Below are 17431 nucleotides of genomic sequence, written 5' to 3'. Positions count from 1 at the left end.
GATACTCGCCTCCCAATAGGAGATCCTGTCGTTGCCACAGAAACGCTCCTCGATTTAGAAAGAGAAGTCATAGGTCCTGTAGTATTTCATAGCGACGCAATTTCTGTGTTAATTCGTCATTGTCAGGGATCGACGGATGCAATAAAGAAGAAATAGTGCATCGGACATGAGATACTCGCCTCCCAATAGGAGATCCTGTCGTTGCCATAGAATCGCCCCTCGATTTAGAAAGAGAAGTCATAGAACCTATAGTATTTCATAGCGACGCAATTTCTGTGTTAATTCGTCATTGTGAGGGAACGACGGATGCAACAAAGAAGAAATAGTGCATCCGACATGAGATACTCGCCTCCCAATAGGAGATCCTGTCGTTGCCATAGAAACGATCCTCGATTTAGAAAGAGAAGTCATAGAACCTATAGTATTTCATAGCGACGCAATTTCTGTGTTAATTCGTCATTGTGAGGAATCGACGGATGCAATAAAGAAGGAATAGTGCATTCGACATGAGATACTCGCCTCCCAATAGGAGATCCTCTCGTTGCCATAGAAACGCTCCTCGATTTAGAAAGAGAAGTCATAGGACCAATAGTACTTCATAGCGACGCAATTTCTGTGTTAAATCATCATTGTGAGGGATCGACGGATGCAATAAAGAAGGAATAGTGCATCCGACATGAGATACTCGCCTCCTAATAGCAGATCCTGTCGTTGCCATGGAAACGCTCCTCGATTTAGAAAGAGAAGGCATAGAACTTATAGTATTTCATAGCGACGCAATTTCTGTGTTAATTCTTCATTGTGAGGGATCGACGGATGCAATAAAGAAGGAATAGTGCATCCGACATGAGATACACGCCTCCCAATCTTAGATCCTGTCGTTGCCATAGAAACGCTCCTCGATTTAGAAAGAGAATTCATAGAACCTATAGTATTTCATAGCGACGCAATTTCTGTGTTAATCCGTCATTGTCAGGGATCGACGGATGCAATAAAGAAGGAATAGTGCATCCGACATGAGATACTCGCCTCCCAATAGGAGATCCTGTCGTTGCCATAGGATCGTTGCTCGATTTAGAAAGAGAAGGCATAGAACCTATAGTAATTCATGGCGACGCAATTTCTGTGTTAATTCGTCATTGTGAGGTATCGACGGATGCAATAAAGAAGGAATAGTGCATCCGACATGAGATACTCGCCTCCCAATCTTAGATCCTGTCGTTGCCATAGAAACGCTCCTCGATTTAGAAAGAGAAGTAATAGAACCTATAGTATTTCATAGAGAAGCAATTTCTGTGTTAATTCGTCATTGTGAGGGATCGGCGGATGCAATAAAGAAGGAATAGTGCATCCCACATGAGATACTCGCCTCCCAATAGGAGATCCTGTCGTTGCCACAGAAACGCTCCTCGATTTAGAAAGAGAAGTCATAGGCCCTATAGTATTTCATAGCGACGCAATTTCTGTGTTAATTCGTCATTGTCAGGGATCGAAGGATGCAATAAAGAAGGAATAGTGCATCCGACATGAGATACTCGCCTCCCAATAGGAGATCCTGGCGTTGCCATAGAAACGCCCCTCGATTTAGAAAGAGAAGTCATAGGTCCTATAGTATTTCATAGCGACGCAATTTCTGTGTTAATTCGTCATTGTCAGGGATCGACGGATGCAATAAAGAAGGAATAGTGCATCCGACATGAGATACTCGCCTCCCAATAGGAGATCCTGTCGTTGCCATAGAAACGCCCCTCGATTTAGAAAGAGAAGTCATAGAACCTATAGTATTTCATAGCGACGCAATTTCTGTGTTAATTCGTCATTGTGAGGGAACGACGGATGCAACAAAGAAGAAATAGTGCATCCGACATGAGATACTCGCCTCCCAATAGGAGATCCTGTCGTTGCCATAGAAACGATCCTCGATTTAGAAAGAGAAGTCATAGAACATATAGTATTTCATAGCGACGCGATTTCTGTGTTAATTCGTCATTGTGAGGAATCGACGGATGCAATAAAGCAGGAATAGTGCATTAGACATGAGATACTCGCCTCCCAATAGGAGATCCTCTCGTTGCCATAGAAACGCTCCTCGATTTAGAAAGAGAAGTCATAGGACCTATAGTACTTCATAGCGACGCAATTTCTGTGTTAATTCATCATTGTGAGGGATCGACGGATGCAATAAAGAAGGAATAGTGCATCCGACATGAGATACTCGCCTCCCAATAGCAGATCCTGTCGTTGCCATGGAAACGCTCCTCGATTTAGAAAGAGAAGGCATAGAACTTATTGTATTTCATAGCGACGCAATTTCTGTGTTAATTCTTCATTGTGAGGGATCGACGGATGCAATAAAGAAGGAATAGTGCATCCGACATGAGATACACGCCTCCCAATCTTAGATCCTGTCGTTGCCATAGAAACGCTCCTCGATTTAGAAAGAGAATTCATAGAACCTATAGTATTTCATAGCGACGCAATTTCTGTGTTAATCCGTCATTGTCAGGGATCGACGGATGCAATAAAGAAGGAATAGTGCATCCGACATGAGATACTCGCCTCCCAAAAGGAGATCCTGTCGTTGCCATAGGATCGTTGCTCGATTTAGAATGAGAAGGCATAGAACCTATAGTAATTCATGGCGACGCTATTTCTGTGTTAATTCGTCATTGTGAGGTATCGACGGATGCAATAAAGAAGGAATAGTGCATCCGACATGAGATACTCGCCTCCCAATCATAGATCCTGTCGTTGCCATAGAAACGCTCCTCGATTTAGAAAGAGAAGTCATAGAACTTATAGTATTTCATAGCGACGCAATATCTGTGTTAATTCGTCATTGTGAGGGATCGGCGGATGCAATAAAGAAGGAATAGTGCATCCCACATGAGATACTCGCCCCCCAATAGGAGATCCTGTCGTTGCCACAGAAACGCTCCTCGATTTAGAAAGAGAAGTCATAGGTCCTATAGTATTTCATAGCGACGCAATTTCTGTGTTAATTCGTCATTGTCAGGGATCGAAGGATGCAATAAAGAAGGAATAGTGCATCCGACATGAGATACTCGCCTCCCAATAGGAGATCCTGGCGTTGCCATAGAAACGCCCCTCGATTTAGAAAGAGAAGTCATAGAACCTATAGTATTTCATAGCGACGCAATTTCTGTGTTAATTCGTCATTGTGAGGGAACGACGGATGCAACAAAGAAGAAATAGTGCATCCGACATGAGATACTCGCCTCCCAATAGGAGATCCTTTCGTTGCCATAGAAACGCTCCTCGATTTAGAAAGAGAAGTCATAGAACCTATAGTATTTCATAGCGACGCAATTTCTGTGTTAATTCGTCATTGTGAGGGATCGGCGGTTGCAATAAAGAAGGAATAGTGCATCCCACATGAGATACTCGCCTCCCAATAGGAGATCCTGTCGTTGCCACAGAAACGCTCCTCGATTTAGAAAGAGAAGTCATAGGTCCTGTAGTATTTCATAGCGACGCAATTTCTGTGTTAATTCGTCATTGTCAGGGATCGACGGATGCAATAAAGAAGAAATAGTGCATCGGACATGAGATACTCGCCTCCCAATAGGAGATCCTGTCGTTGCCATAGAAACGCCCCTCGATTTAGAAAGAGAAGTCATAGAACCTATAGTATTTCATAGCGACGCAATTTCTGTGTTAATTCGTCATTGTGAGGGAACGACGGATGCAACAAAGAAGAAATAGTGCATCCGACATGAGATACTCGCCTCCCAATAGGAGATCCTGTCGTTGCCATAGAAACGATCCTCGATTTAGAAAGAGAAGTCATAGAACCTATAGTATTTCATAGAGACGCAATTTCTGTGTTAATTCGTCATTGTGAGGAATCGACGGATGCAATAAAGAAGGAATAGTGCATTCGACATGAGATACTCGCCTCCCAATAGGAGATCCTCTCGTTGCCATAGAAACGCTCCTCGATTTAGAAAGAGAAGTCATAGGACCTATAGTACTTCATAGCGACGCAATTTCTGTGTTAAATCATCATTGTGAGGGATCGACGGATGCAATAAAGAAGGAATAGTGCATCCGACATGAGATACTCGCCTCCTAATAGCAGATCCTGTCGTTGCCATGGAAACGCTCCTCGATTTAGAAAGAGAAGGCATAGAACTTATAGTATTTCATAGCGACGCAATTTCTGTGTTAATTCTTCATTGTGAGGGATCGACGGATGCAATAAAGAAGGAATAGTGCATCCGACATGAGATACACGCCTCCCAATCTTAGATCCTGTCGTTGCCATAGAAACGCTCCTCGATTTAGAAAGAGAATTCATAGAACCTATAGTATTTCATAGCGACGCAATTTCTGTGTTAATCCGTCATTGTCAGGGATCGACGGATGCAATAAAGAAGGAATAGTGCATCCGACATGAGATACTCGCCTCCCAATAGGAGATCCTGTCGTTGCCATAGGATCGTTGCTCGATTTAGAAAGAGAAGGCATAGAACCTATAGTAATTCATGGCGACGCAATTTCTGTGTTAATTCGTCATTGTGAGGTATCGACGGATGCAATAAAGAAGGAATAGTGCATCCGACATGAGATACTCGCCTCCCAATCTTAGATCCTGTCGTTGCCATAGAAACGCTCCTCGATTTAGAAAGAGAAGTAATAGAACCTATAGTATTTCATAGAGAAGCAATTTCTGTGTTAATTCGTCATTGTGAGGGATCGGCGGATGCAATAAAGAAGGAATAGTGCATCCCACATGAGATACTCGCCTCCCAATAGGAGATCCTGTCGTTGCCACAGAAACGCTCCTCGATTTAGAAAGAGAAGTCATAGGCCCTATAGTATTTCATAGCGACGCAATTTCTGTGTTAATACGTCATTGTCAGGGATCGAAGGATGCAATAAAGAAGGAATAGTGCATCCGACATGAGATACTCGCCTCCCAATAGGAGATCCTGGCGTTGCCATAGAAACGCCCCTCGATTTAGAAAGAGAAGTCATAGGTCCTATAGTATTTCATAGCGACGCAATTTCTGTGTTAATTCGTCATTGTCAGGGATCGACGGATGCAATAAAGAAGGAATAGTGCATCCGACATGAGATACTCGCCTCCCAATAGGAGATCCTGTCGTTGCCATAGAAACGCCCCTCGATTTAGAAAGAGAAGTCATAGGACCTATAGTACTTCATAGCGACGCAATTTCTGTGTTAAATCATCATTGTGAGGGATCGACGGATGCAATAAAGAAGGAATAGTGCATCCGACATGAGATACTCGCCTCCTAATAGCAGATCCTGTCGTTGCCATGGAAACGCTCCTCGATTTAGAAAGAGAAGGCATAGAACTTATAGTATTTCATAGCGACGCAATTTCTGTGTTAATTCTTCATTGTGAGGGATCGACGGATGCAATAAAGAAGGAATAGTGCATCCGACATGAGATACACGCCTCCCAATCTTAGATCCTGTCGTTGCCATAGAAACGCTCCTCGATTTAGAAAGAGAATTCATAGAACCTATAGTATTTCATAGCGACGCAATTTCTGTGTTAATCCGTCATTGTCAGGGATCGACGGATGCAATAAAGAAGGAATAGTGCATCCGACATGAGATACTCGCCTCCCAATAGGAGATCCTGTCGTTGCCATAGGATCGTTGCTCGATTTAGAAAGAGAAGGCATAGAACCTATAGTAATTCATGGCGACGCAATTTCTGTGTTAATTCGTCATTGTGAGGTATCGACGGATGCAATAAAGAAGGAATAGTGCATCCGACATGAGATACTCGCCTCCCAATCTTAGATCCTGTCGTTGCCATAGAAACGCTCCTCGATTTAGAAAGAGAAGTAATAGAACCTATAGTATTTCATAGAGAAGCAATTTCTGTGTTAATTCGTCATTGTGAGGGATCGGCGGATGCAATAAAGAAGGAATAGTGCATCCCACATGAGATACTCGCCTCCCAATAGGAGATCCTGTCGTTGCCACAGAAACGCTCCTCGATTTAGAAAGAGAAGTCATAGGCCCTATAGTATTTCATAGCGACGCAATTTCTGTGTTAATTCGTCATTGTCAGGGATCGAAGGATGCAATAAAGAAGGAATAGTGCATCCGACATGAGATACTCGCCTCCCAATAGGAGATCCTGGCGTTGCCATAGAAACGCCCCTCGATTTAGAAAGAGAAGTCATAGGTCCTATAGTATTTCATAGCGACGCAATTTCTGTGTTAATTCGTCATTGTCAGGGATCGACGGATGCAATAAAGAAGGAATAGTGCATCCGACATGAGATACTCGCCTCCCAATAGGAGATCCTGTCGTTGCCATAGAAACGCCCGTCGATTTAGAAAGAGAAGTCATAGAACCTATAGTATTTCATAGCGACGCAATTTCTGTGTTAATTCGTCATTGTGAGGGAACGACGGATGCAACAAAGAAGAAATAGTGCATCCGACATGAGATACTCGCCTCCCAGTAGGAGATCCTGTCGTTGCCATAGAAACGATCCTCGATTTAGAAAGAGAAGTCATAGAACATATAGTATTTCATAGCGACGCGATTTCTGTGTTAATTCGTCATTGTGAGGAATCGACGGATGCAATAAAGAAGGAATAGTGCATTAGACATGAGATACACGCCTCCCAATAGGAGATCCTCTCGTTGCCATAGAAACGCTCCTCGATTTAGAAAGAGAAGTCATAGGACCTATAGTACTTCATAGCGACGCAATTTCTGTGTTAATTCATCATTGTGAGGGATCGACGGATGCAATAAAGAAGGAATAGTGCATCCGACATGAGATACTCGCCTCCCAATAGCAGATCCTGTCGTTGCCATGGAAACGCTCCTCGATTTAGAAAGAGAAGGCATAGAACTTATAGTATTTCATAGCGACGCAATTTCTGTGTTAATTCTTCATTGTGAGGGATCGACGGATGCAATAAAGAAGGAATAGTGCATCCGACATGAGATACACGCCTCCCAATCTTAGATCCTGTCGTTGCCATAGAAACGCTCCTCGATTTAGAAAGAGAATTCATAGAACCTATAGTATTTCATAGCGACGCAATTTCTGTGTTAATCCGTCATTGTCAGGGATCGACGGATGCAATAAAGAAGGAATAGTGCATCCGACATGAGATACTCGCCTCCCAAAAGGAGATCCTGTCGTTGCCATAGGATCGTTGCTCGATTTAGAATGAGAAGGCATAGAACCTATAGTAATTCATGGCGACGCTATTTCTGTGTTAATTCGTCATTGTGAGGTATCGACGGATGCAATAAAGAAGGAATAGTGCATCCGACATGAGATACTCGCCTCCCAATCATAGATCCTGTCGTTGCCATAGAAACGCTCCTCGATTTAGAAAGAGAAGTCATAGAACTTATAGTATTTCATAGCGACGCAATATCTGTGTTAATTCGTCATTGTGAGGGATCGGCGGATGCAATAAAGAAGGAATAGTGCATCCCACATGAGATACTCGCCCCCCAATAGGAGATCCTGTCGTTGCCACAGAAACGCTCCTCGATTTAGAAAGAGAAGTCATAGGTCCTATAGTATTTCATAGCGACGCAATTTCTGTGTTAATTCGTCATTGTCAGGGATCGAAGGATGCAATAAAGAAGGAATAGTGCATCCGACATGAGATACTCGCCTCCCAATAGGAGATCCTGGCGTTGCCATAGAAACGCCCCTCGATTTAGAAAGAGAAGTCATAGAACCTATAGTATTTCATAGCGACGCAATTTCTGTGTTAATTCGTCATTGTGAGGGAACGACGGATGCAACAAAGAAGAAATAGTGCATCCGACATGAGATACTCGCCTCCCAATAGGAGATCCTTTCGTTGCCATAGAAACGCTCCTCGATTTAGAAAGAGAAGTCATAGAACCTATAGTATTTCATAGCGACGCAATTTCTGTGTTAATTCGTCATTGTGAGGGATCGGCGGTTGCAATAAAGAAGGAATAGTGCATCCCACATGAGATACTCGCCTCCCAATAGGAGATCCTGTCGTTGCCACAGAAACGCTCCTCGATTTAGAAAGAGAAGTCATAGGTCCTGTAGTATTTCATAGCGACGCAATTTCTGTGTTAATTCGTCATTGTCAGGGATCGACGGATGCAATAAAGAAGAAATAGTGCATCGGACATGAGATACTCGCCTCCCAATAGGAGATCCTGTCGTTGCCATAGAAACGCCCCTCGATTTAGAAAGAGAAGTCATAGAACCTATAGTATTTCATAGCGACGCAATTTCTGTGTTAATTCGTCATTGTGAGGGAACGACGGATGCAACAAAGAAGAAATAGTGCATCCGACATGAGATACTCGCCTCCCAATAGGAGATCCTGTCGTTGCCATAGAAACGATCCTCGATTTAGAAAGAGAAGTCATAGAACCTATAGTATTTCATAGAGACGCAATTTCTGTGTTAATTCGTCATTGTGAGGAATCGACGGATGCAATAAAGAAGGAATAGTGCATTCGACATGAGATACTCGCCTCCCAATAGGAGATCCTCTCGTTGCCATAGAAACGCTCCTCGATTTAGAAAGAGAAGTCATAGGACCTATAGTACTTCATAGCGACGCAATTTCTGTGTTAAATCATCATTGTGAGGGATCGACGGATGCAATAAAGAAGGAATAGTGCATCCGACATGAGATACTCGCCTCCTAATAGCAGATCCTGTCGTTGCCATGGAAACGCTCCTCGATTTAGAAAGAGAAGGCATAGAACTTATAGTATTTCATAGCGACGCAATTTCTGTGTTAATTCTTCATTGTGAGGGATCGACGGATGCAATAAAGAAGGAATAGTGCATCCGACATGAGATACACGCCTCCCAATCTTAGATAATGTCGTTGCCATAGAAACGCTCCTCGATTTAGAAAGAGAATTCATAGAACCTATAGTATTTCATAGCGACGCAATTTCTGTGTTAATCCGTCATTGTCAGGGATCGACGGATGCAATAAAGAAGGAATAGTGCATCCGACATGAGATACTCGCCTCCCAATAGGAGATCCTGTCGTTGCCATAGGATCGTCGCTCGATTTAGAAAGAGAAGGCATAGAACCTATAGTAATTCATGGCGACGCAATTTCTGTGTTAATTCGTCATTGTGAGGTATCGACGGATGCAATAAAGAAGGAATAGTGCATCCGACATGAGATACTCGCCTCCCAATCTTAGATCCTGTCGTTGCCATAGAAACGCTCCTCGATTTAGAAAGAGAAGTAATAGAACCTATAGTATTTCATAGAGAAGCAATTTCTGTGTTAATTCGTCATTGTGAGGGATCGGCGGATGCAATAAAGAAGGAATAGTGCATCCCACATGAGATACTCGCCTCCCAATAGGAGATCCTGTCGTTGCCACAGAAACGCTCCTCGATTTAGAAAGAGAAGTCATAGGCCCTATAGTATTTCATAGCGACGCAATTTCTGTGTTAATACGTCATTGTCAGGGATCGAAGGATGCAATAAAGAAGGAATAGTGCATCCGACATGAGATACTCGCCTCCCAATAGGAGATCCTGGCGTTGCCATAGAAACGCCCCTCGATTTAGAAAGAGAAGTCATAGGTCCTATAGTATTTCATAGCGACGCAATTTCTGTGTTAATTCGTCATTGTGAGGGAACGACGGATGCAACAAAGAAGAAATAGTGCATCCGACATGAGATACTCGCCTCCCAATAGGAGATCCTGTCGTTGCCATAGAAACGATCCTCGATTTAGAAAGAGAAGTCATAGAACATATAGTATTTCATAGCGACGCGATTTCTGTGTTAATTCGTCATTGTGAGGAATCGACGGATGCAATAAAGAAGGAATAGTGCATTAGACATGAGATACTCGCCTCCCAATAGGAGATCCTCTCGTTGCCATAGAAACGCTCCTCGATTTAGAAAGAGAAGTCATAGGACCTATAGTACTTCATAGCGACGCAATTTCTGTGTTAATTCATCACTGTGAGGGATCGACGGATGCAATAAAGAAGGAATAGTGCATCCGACATGAGATACTCGCCTCCCAATAGCAGATCCTGTCGTTGCCATGGAAACGCTCCTCGATTTAGAAAGAGAAGGCATAGAACTTATAGTATTTCATAGCGACGCAATTTCTGTGTTAATTCTTCATTGTGAGGGATCGACGGATGCAATAAAGAAGGAATAGTGCATCCGACATGAGATACACGCCTCCCAATCTTAGATCCTGTCGTTGCCATAGAAACGCTCCTCGATTTAGAAAGAGAATTCATAGAACCTATAGTATTTCATAGCGACGCAATTTCTGTGTTAATCCGTCATTGTCAGGGATCGACGGATGCAATAAAGAAGGAATAGTGCATCCGACATGAGATACTCGCCTCCCAAAAGGAGATCCTGTCGTTGCCATAGGATCGTTGCTCGATTTAGAATGAGAAGGCATAGAACCTATAGTAATTCATGGCGACGCTATTTCTGTGTTAATTCGTCATTGTGAGGTATCGACGGATGCAATAAAGAAGGAATAGTGCATCCGACATGAGATACTCGCCTCCCAATCATAGATCCTGTCGTTGCCATAGAAACGCTCCTCGATTTAGAAAGAGAAGTCATAGAACTTATAGTATTTCATAGCGACGCAATATCTGTGTTAATTCGTCATTGTGAGGGATCGGCGGATGCAATAAAGAAGGAATAGTGCATCCCACATGAGATACTCGCCCCCCAATAGGAGATCCTGTCGTTGCCACAGAAACGCTCCTCGATTTAGAAAGAGAAGTCATAGGTCCTATAGTATTTCATAGCGACGCAATTTCTGTGTTAATTCGTCATTGTCAGGGATCGAAGGATGCAATAAAGAAGGAATAGTGCATCCGACATGAGATACTCGCCTCCCAATAGGAGATCCTGGCGTTGCCATAGAAACGATCCTCGATTTAGAAAGAGAAGTCATAGAAACTATAGTATTTCATAGCGACGCAATTTCTGTGTTAATTCGTCATTGTGAGGGAACGACGGATGCAACAAAGAAGAAATAGTGCATCCGACATGAGATACTCGCCTCCCAATAGGAGATCCTTTCGTTGCCATAGAAACGCTCCTCGATTTAGAAAGAGAAGTCATAGAACCTATAGTATTTCATAGCGACGCAATTTCTGTGTTAATTCGTCATTGTGAGGGATCGGCGGTTGCAATAAAGAAGGAATAGTGCATCCCACATGAGATACTCGCCTCCCAATAGGAGATCCTGTCGTTGCCACAGAAACGCTCCTCGATTTAGAAAGAGAAGTCATAGGTCCTGTAGTATTTCATAGCGACGCAATTTCTGTGTTAATTCGTCATTGTCAGGGATCGACGGATGCAATAAAGAAGAAATAGTGCATCGGACATGAGATACTCGCCTCCCAATAGGAGATCCTGTCGTTGCCATAGAAACGCCCCTCGATTTAGAAAGAGAAGTCATAGAACCTATAGTATTTCATAGCGACGCAATTTCTGTGTTAATTCGTCATTGTGAGGGAACGACGGATGCAACAAAGAAGAAATAGTGCATCCGACATGAGATACTCGCCTCCCAATAGGAGATCCTGTCGTTGCCATAGAAACGATCCTCGATTTAGAAAGAGAAGTCATAGAACCTATAGTATTTCATAGAGACGCAATTTCTGTGTTAATTCGTCATTGTGAGGAATCGACGGATGCAATAAAGAAGGAATAGTGCATTCGACATGAGATACTCGCCTCCCAATAGGAGATCCTCTCGTTGCCATAGAAACGCTCCTCGATTTAGAAAGAGAAGTCATAGGACCTATAGTACTTCATAGCGACGCAATTTCTGTGTTAAATCATCATTGTGAGGGATCGACGGATGCAATAAAGAAGGAATAGTGCATCCGACATGAGATACTCGCCTCCTAATAGCAGATCCTGTCGTTGCCATGGAAACGCTCCTCGATTTAGAAAGAGAAGGCATAGAACTTATAGTATTTCATAGCGACGCAATTTCTGTGTTAATTCTTCATTGTGAGGGATCGACGGATGCAATAAAGAAGGAATAGTGCATCCGACATGAGATACACGCCTCCCAATCTTAGATCCTGTCGTTGCCATAGAAACGCTCCTCGATTTAGAAAGAGAATTCATAGAACCTATAGTATTTCATAGCGACGCAATTTCTGTGTTAATCCGTCATTGTCAGGGATCGACGGATGCAATAAAGAAGGAATAGTGCATCCGACATGAGATACTCGCCTCCCAATAGGAGATCCTGTCGTTGCCATAGGATCGTTGCTCGATTTAGAAAGAGAAGGCATAGACCCTATAGTAATTCATGGCGACGCAATTTCTGTGTTAATTCGTCATTGTGAGGTATCGACGGATGCAATAAAGAAGGAATAGTGCATCCGACATGAGATACTCGCCTCCCAATCTTAGATCCTGTCGTTGCCATAGAAACGCTCCTCGATTTAGAAAGAGAAGTAATAGAACCTATAGTATTTCATAGAGAAGCAATTTATGTGTTAATTCGTCATAGTGAGGGATCGGCGGATGCAATAAAGAAGGAATAGTGCATCCCACATGAGATACTCGCCTCCCAATGGGAGATCCTGTCGTTGCCACAGAAACGCTCCTCGATTTAGAAAGAGAAGTCATAGGCCCTATAGTATTTCATAGCGACGCAATTTCTGTGTTAATTCGTCATTGTCAGGGATCGAAGGATGCAATAAAGAAGGAATAGTGCATCCGACATGAGATACTCGCCTCCCAATAGGAGATCCTGGCGTTGCCATAGAAACGCCCCTCGATTTAGAAAGAGAAGTCATAGGTCCTATAGTATTTCATAGCGACGCAATTTCTGTGTTAATTCGTCATTGTCAGGGATCGACGGATGCAATAAAGAAGGAATAGTGCATCCGACATGAGATACTCGCCTCCCAATAGGAGATCCTGTCGTTGCCATAGAAACGCCCCTCGATTTAGAAAGAGAAGTCATAGAACCTATAGTATTTCATAGCGACGCAATTTCTGTGTTAATTCGTCATTGTGAGGGAACGACGGATGCAACAAAGAAGAAATAGTGCATCCGACATGAGATACTCGCCTCCCAATAGGAGATCCTGTCGTTGCCATAGAAACGATCCTCGATTTAGAAAGAGAAGTCATAGAACATATAGTATTTCATAGCGACGCGATTTCTGTGTTAATTCGTCATTGTGAGGAATCGACGGATGCAATAAAGAAGGAATAGTGCATTAGACATGAGATACTCGCCTCCCAATAGGAGATCCTCTCGTTGCCATAGAAACGCTCCTCGATTTAGAAAGAGAAGTCATAGGACCTATAGTACTTCATAGCGACGCAATTTCTGTGTTAATTCATCATTGTGAGGGATCGACGGATGCAATAAAGAAGGAATAGTGCATCCGACATGAGATACTCGCCTCCCAATAGCAGATCCTGTCGTTGCCATGGAAACGCTCCTCGATTTAGAAAGAGAAGGCATAGAACTTATAGTATTTCATAGCGACGCAATTTCTGTGTTAATTCTTCATTGTGAGGGATCGACGGATGCAATAAAGAAGGAATAGTGCATCCGACATGAGATACACGCCTCCCAATCTTAGATCCTGTCGTTGCCATAGAAACGCTCCTCGATTTAGAAAGAGAATTCATAGAACCTATAGTATTTCATAGCGACGCAATTTCTGTGTTAATCCGTCATTGTCAGGGATCGACGGATGCAATAAAGAAGGAATAGTGCATCCGACATGAGTTACTCGCCTCCCAAAAGGAGATCCTGTCGTTGCCATAGGATCGTTGCTCGATTTAGAAAGAGAAGGCATAGAACCTATAGTAATTCATGGCGACGCTATTTCTGTGTTAATTCGTCATTGTGAGGTATCGACGGATGCAATAAAGAAGGAATAGTGCATCCGACATGAGATACTCGCCTCCCAATAGGAGATGCTGTCGTTGCCATAGAAACGCTCCTCGATTTGGAAAGAGAAGTCATAGAACCTATAGTATTGCATAGCGACGTAATTTCTGTGTTAATTCGTCATTGTGAGGGATCGATGGATGCAATAAAGAAGGAATAGTGCATCCGACATGAGATACTCGCCTCCCAATAGGAGATCCTGTCGTTGCCATAGGATCGTTCCTCGATTTAGAAAGAGAAGGCATAGAACATATAGTATTTCATAGCGACGCAATTTCTGTGTTAATTCGTCATTGTGACGGATCGACGGATGCAATACAGAAGGAATAGTGCATCCGACATGAGATACTCGCCTCCCAATAGGAGATCCTGGCGTTGCCATAGAAACGCCCCTCGATTTAGAAAGAGAAGTCATAGAACCTATAGTATTTCATAGCGACGCAATTTCTGTGTTAATTCGTCATTGTGAGGGAACGACGGATGCAACAAAGAAGAAATAGTGCATCCGACATGAGATACTCGCCTCCCAATAGGAGATCCTTTCGTTGCCATAGAAACGCTCCTCGATTTAGAAAGAGAAGTCATAGAACCTATAGTATTTCATAGCGACGCAATTTCTGTGTTAATTCATCATTGTGAGGGATCGACGGATGCAATAAAGAAGGAATAGTGCATCCGACATGAGATACTCGCCTCCCAATAGGAGATCCTGTCGTTGCCATAGAAACGCTCCTCGATTTAGAAAGAGAAGTCATAGAACTTATAGTATTTCATAGCGACGCAATTTCTGTGTTAATTCGTCATTGTGAGGGATCGACGGATGCAATAAAGAAAGAATAGTGCATCCGACATGAGATACTCGCCTCCCAATAGGAGATCCCGTCGTTGCCATAGGATCGTTGCTCGATTTAGAAAGAGAAGGCATAGAACCTATAGTAATTCATGGCGACGCAATTTCTGTGTTAATTCGTCATTGTGAAGGATCGACGGATGCAATAAAGAACGAATAGTGCATCCGACATGAGATACTCGCCTCCCAATAGGAGATGCTGTCGTTGCCATAGAAACGCTCCTCGATTTGGAAAGAGAAGTCATAGAACCTATAGTATTGCATAGCGACGTAATTTCTGTGTTAATTCGTCATTGTGAGGGATCGATGGATGCAATAAAGAAGGAATAGTGCATCCGACATGAGATACTCGCCTCCCAATAGGAGATCCTGTCGTTGCCATAGGATCGTTCCTCGATTTAGAAAGAGAAGGCATAGAACATATAGTATTTCATAGCGACGCAATTTCTGTGTTAATTCGTCATTGTGACGGATCGACGGATGCAATACAGAAGGAATAGTGCATCCGACATGAGATACTCGCCTCCCAATAGGAGATCCTCTCGTTGCCATAGAAACGCTCCTCGATTTAGAAAGAGAAGTCATAGGACATATAGTATATCATAGCGACGCAATTTCTGTGTTAATTCGTCATTGTGAGGGATCGACGGATGCAATAAAGAAGGAATAGTGCATCCGACATGAGATACTCGCCTCCCAATAGGAGATCCTGTCGTTGCCATAGAAACGCTCCTCGATTTAGAAAGAGAAGTCATAGAACTTATAGTATTTCATAGCGACGCAATTTATGTGTTAATTCGTCATTGTGAGGGAACGACGGATGCAACAAAGAAGAAATAGTGCATCCGACATGAGATACTCGCCTCCCAATAGGACATCCTTTCGTTGCCATAGAAACGCTCCTCGATTTAGAAAGAGAAGTCATAGAACCTATAGTATTTCATAGCGACCCAATTTCTGTGTTAATTCGTCATTGTGGGGAATCGACGGATGCAATAAAGAAGGAATAGTACATCCTACATGAGATACTCGCCTCCCAATAGGAGATCCTCTCGTTGCCATAGAAACGCACCTCGATTTAGAAAGAGAAGTCATAGGACCTATAGTATTTCATAGCGACGCAATTTCTGTGTTAATTCATCATTGTGAGGGATCGACGGATGCAATGAAGAAGGAATAGTGCATCCGACATGAGATACTCGCCTCCCAATAGCAGATCCTGTCTTTGCCATAGAAACGCTCCTCGATTTAGAAAGAGAAGTCATAGAACTTATAGTATTTCATAGCGACGCAATTTCTGTGTTAATTCGTCATTGTGAGGGATCGACGGATGCAATAAAGAAGGAATAGTGCATCCGACATGAGATACTCGCCTCCCAATAGGAGATCCTGTCGTTGCCATAGGATCGTTGCTCGATTTAGAAAGAGAAGGCATAGAACCTATAGTAATTCATGGCGACGCAATTTCTGTGTTAATTCGTCATTGTGAAGGATCGACGGATGCAATAAAGAACGAATAGTGCATCCGACATGAGATACTCGCCTCCCAATAGGAGATGCTGTCGTTGCCATAGAAACGCTCCTCGATTTGGAAAGAGAAGTCATAGAACCTATAGTATTGCATAGCGACGTAATTTCTGTGTTAATTCGTCATTGTGAGAGATCGATGGATGCAATAAAGAAGGAATACTGCATCCGACATGAGATACTCGCCTCCCAATAGGAGATCCTGTCGTTGCCATAGGATCGTTCCTCGATTTAGAATGAGAAGGCGTAGAACCTATAGTATTTCATAGCGACGCAATTTATGTGTTAATTCGTCATTGTGAGGGAACGACGGATGCAACAAAGAAGAAATAGTGCTTCCGACATGAGATACTCGCCTCCCAATAGGAGATCCTTTCGTTGCCATAGAAACGCTCCTCGATTTAGAAAGAGAAGTCATAGAACCTATAGTATTTTATAGCGACGCAATTTCTGTGTTAATTCGTCATTGTGAGGAATCGACGGATGCAATAAAGAAGGAATAGTACATCCGACATGAGATACTCGCCTCCCAATTGGAGATCCTCTCGTTGCCATAGAAACGCTCCTCGATTTAGAAAGAGAAGTCATAGGACCTATAGTATTTCATAGCGACGCAATTTCTGTGTTAATTCATCATTGTGAGGGATCGACGGATGCAATAAAGAAGGAATAGTGCATCCGACATGAGATACTCGCCTCCCAATAGCAGATCCTGTCGTTGCCATAGAAACGCTCCTCGATTTAGAAAGAGAAGTCAGAGAACTTATAGTATTTCATAGCGACGCAATTTCTGTGTTAATTCGTCATTGTGAGGGATCGACGGATGCAATAAAGAAGGAATAGTGCATCCGACATGAGATACTCGCCTCCCAATAGGAGATCATGTCGTTGCCATTGGATCGTTGCTCGATTTAGAAAGAGAAGGCATAGAACCTATAGTAATTCATGGCGACGTAATTTCTGTGTTAATTCGTCATTGTGAAGGATCGACGGATGCAATAAAGAACGAATAGTGCATCCGACATGAGATACTCGCCTCCCAATAGGAGATGCTGTCGTTGCCATAGAAACGCTCCTCGAATTGGAAAGAGAAGTCATAGAACCTATAGTATTGCATA

This window comes from Schistocerca cancellata, chromosome 12 (assembly GCF_023864275.1).
Source record: "Schistocerca cancellata isolate TAMUIC-IGC-003103 chromosome 12, iqSchCanc2.1, whole genome shotgun sequence".
Taxonomy (NCBI): Eukaryota; Metazoa; Arthropoda; class Insecta; order Orthoptera; family Acrididae; genus Schistocerca; species Schistocerca cancellata.
Note: the sequence above shows the minus strand (reverse complement) of the source record.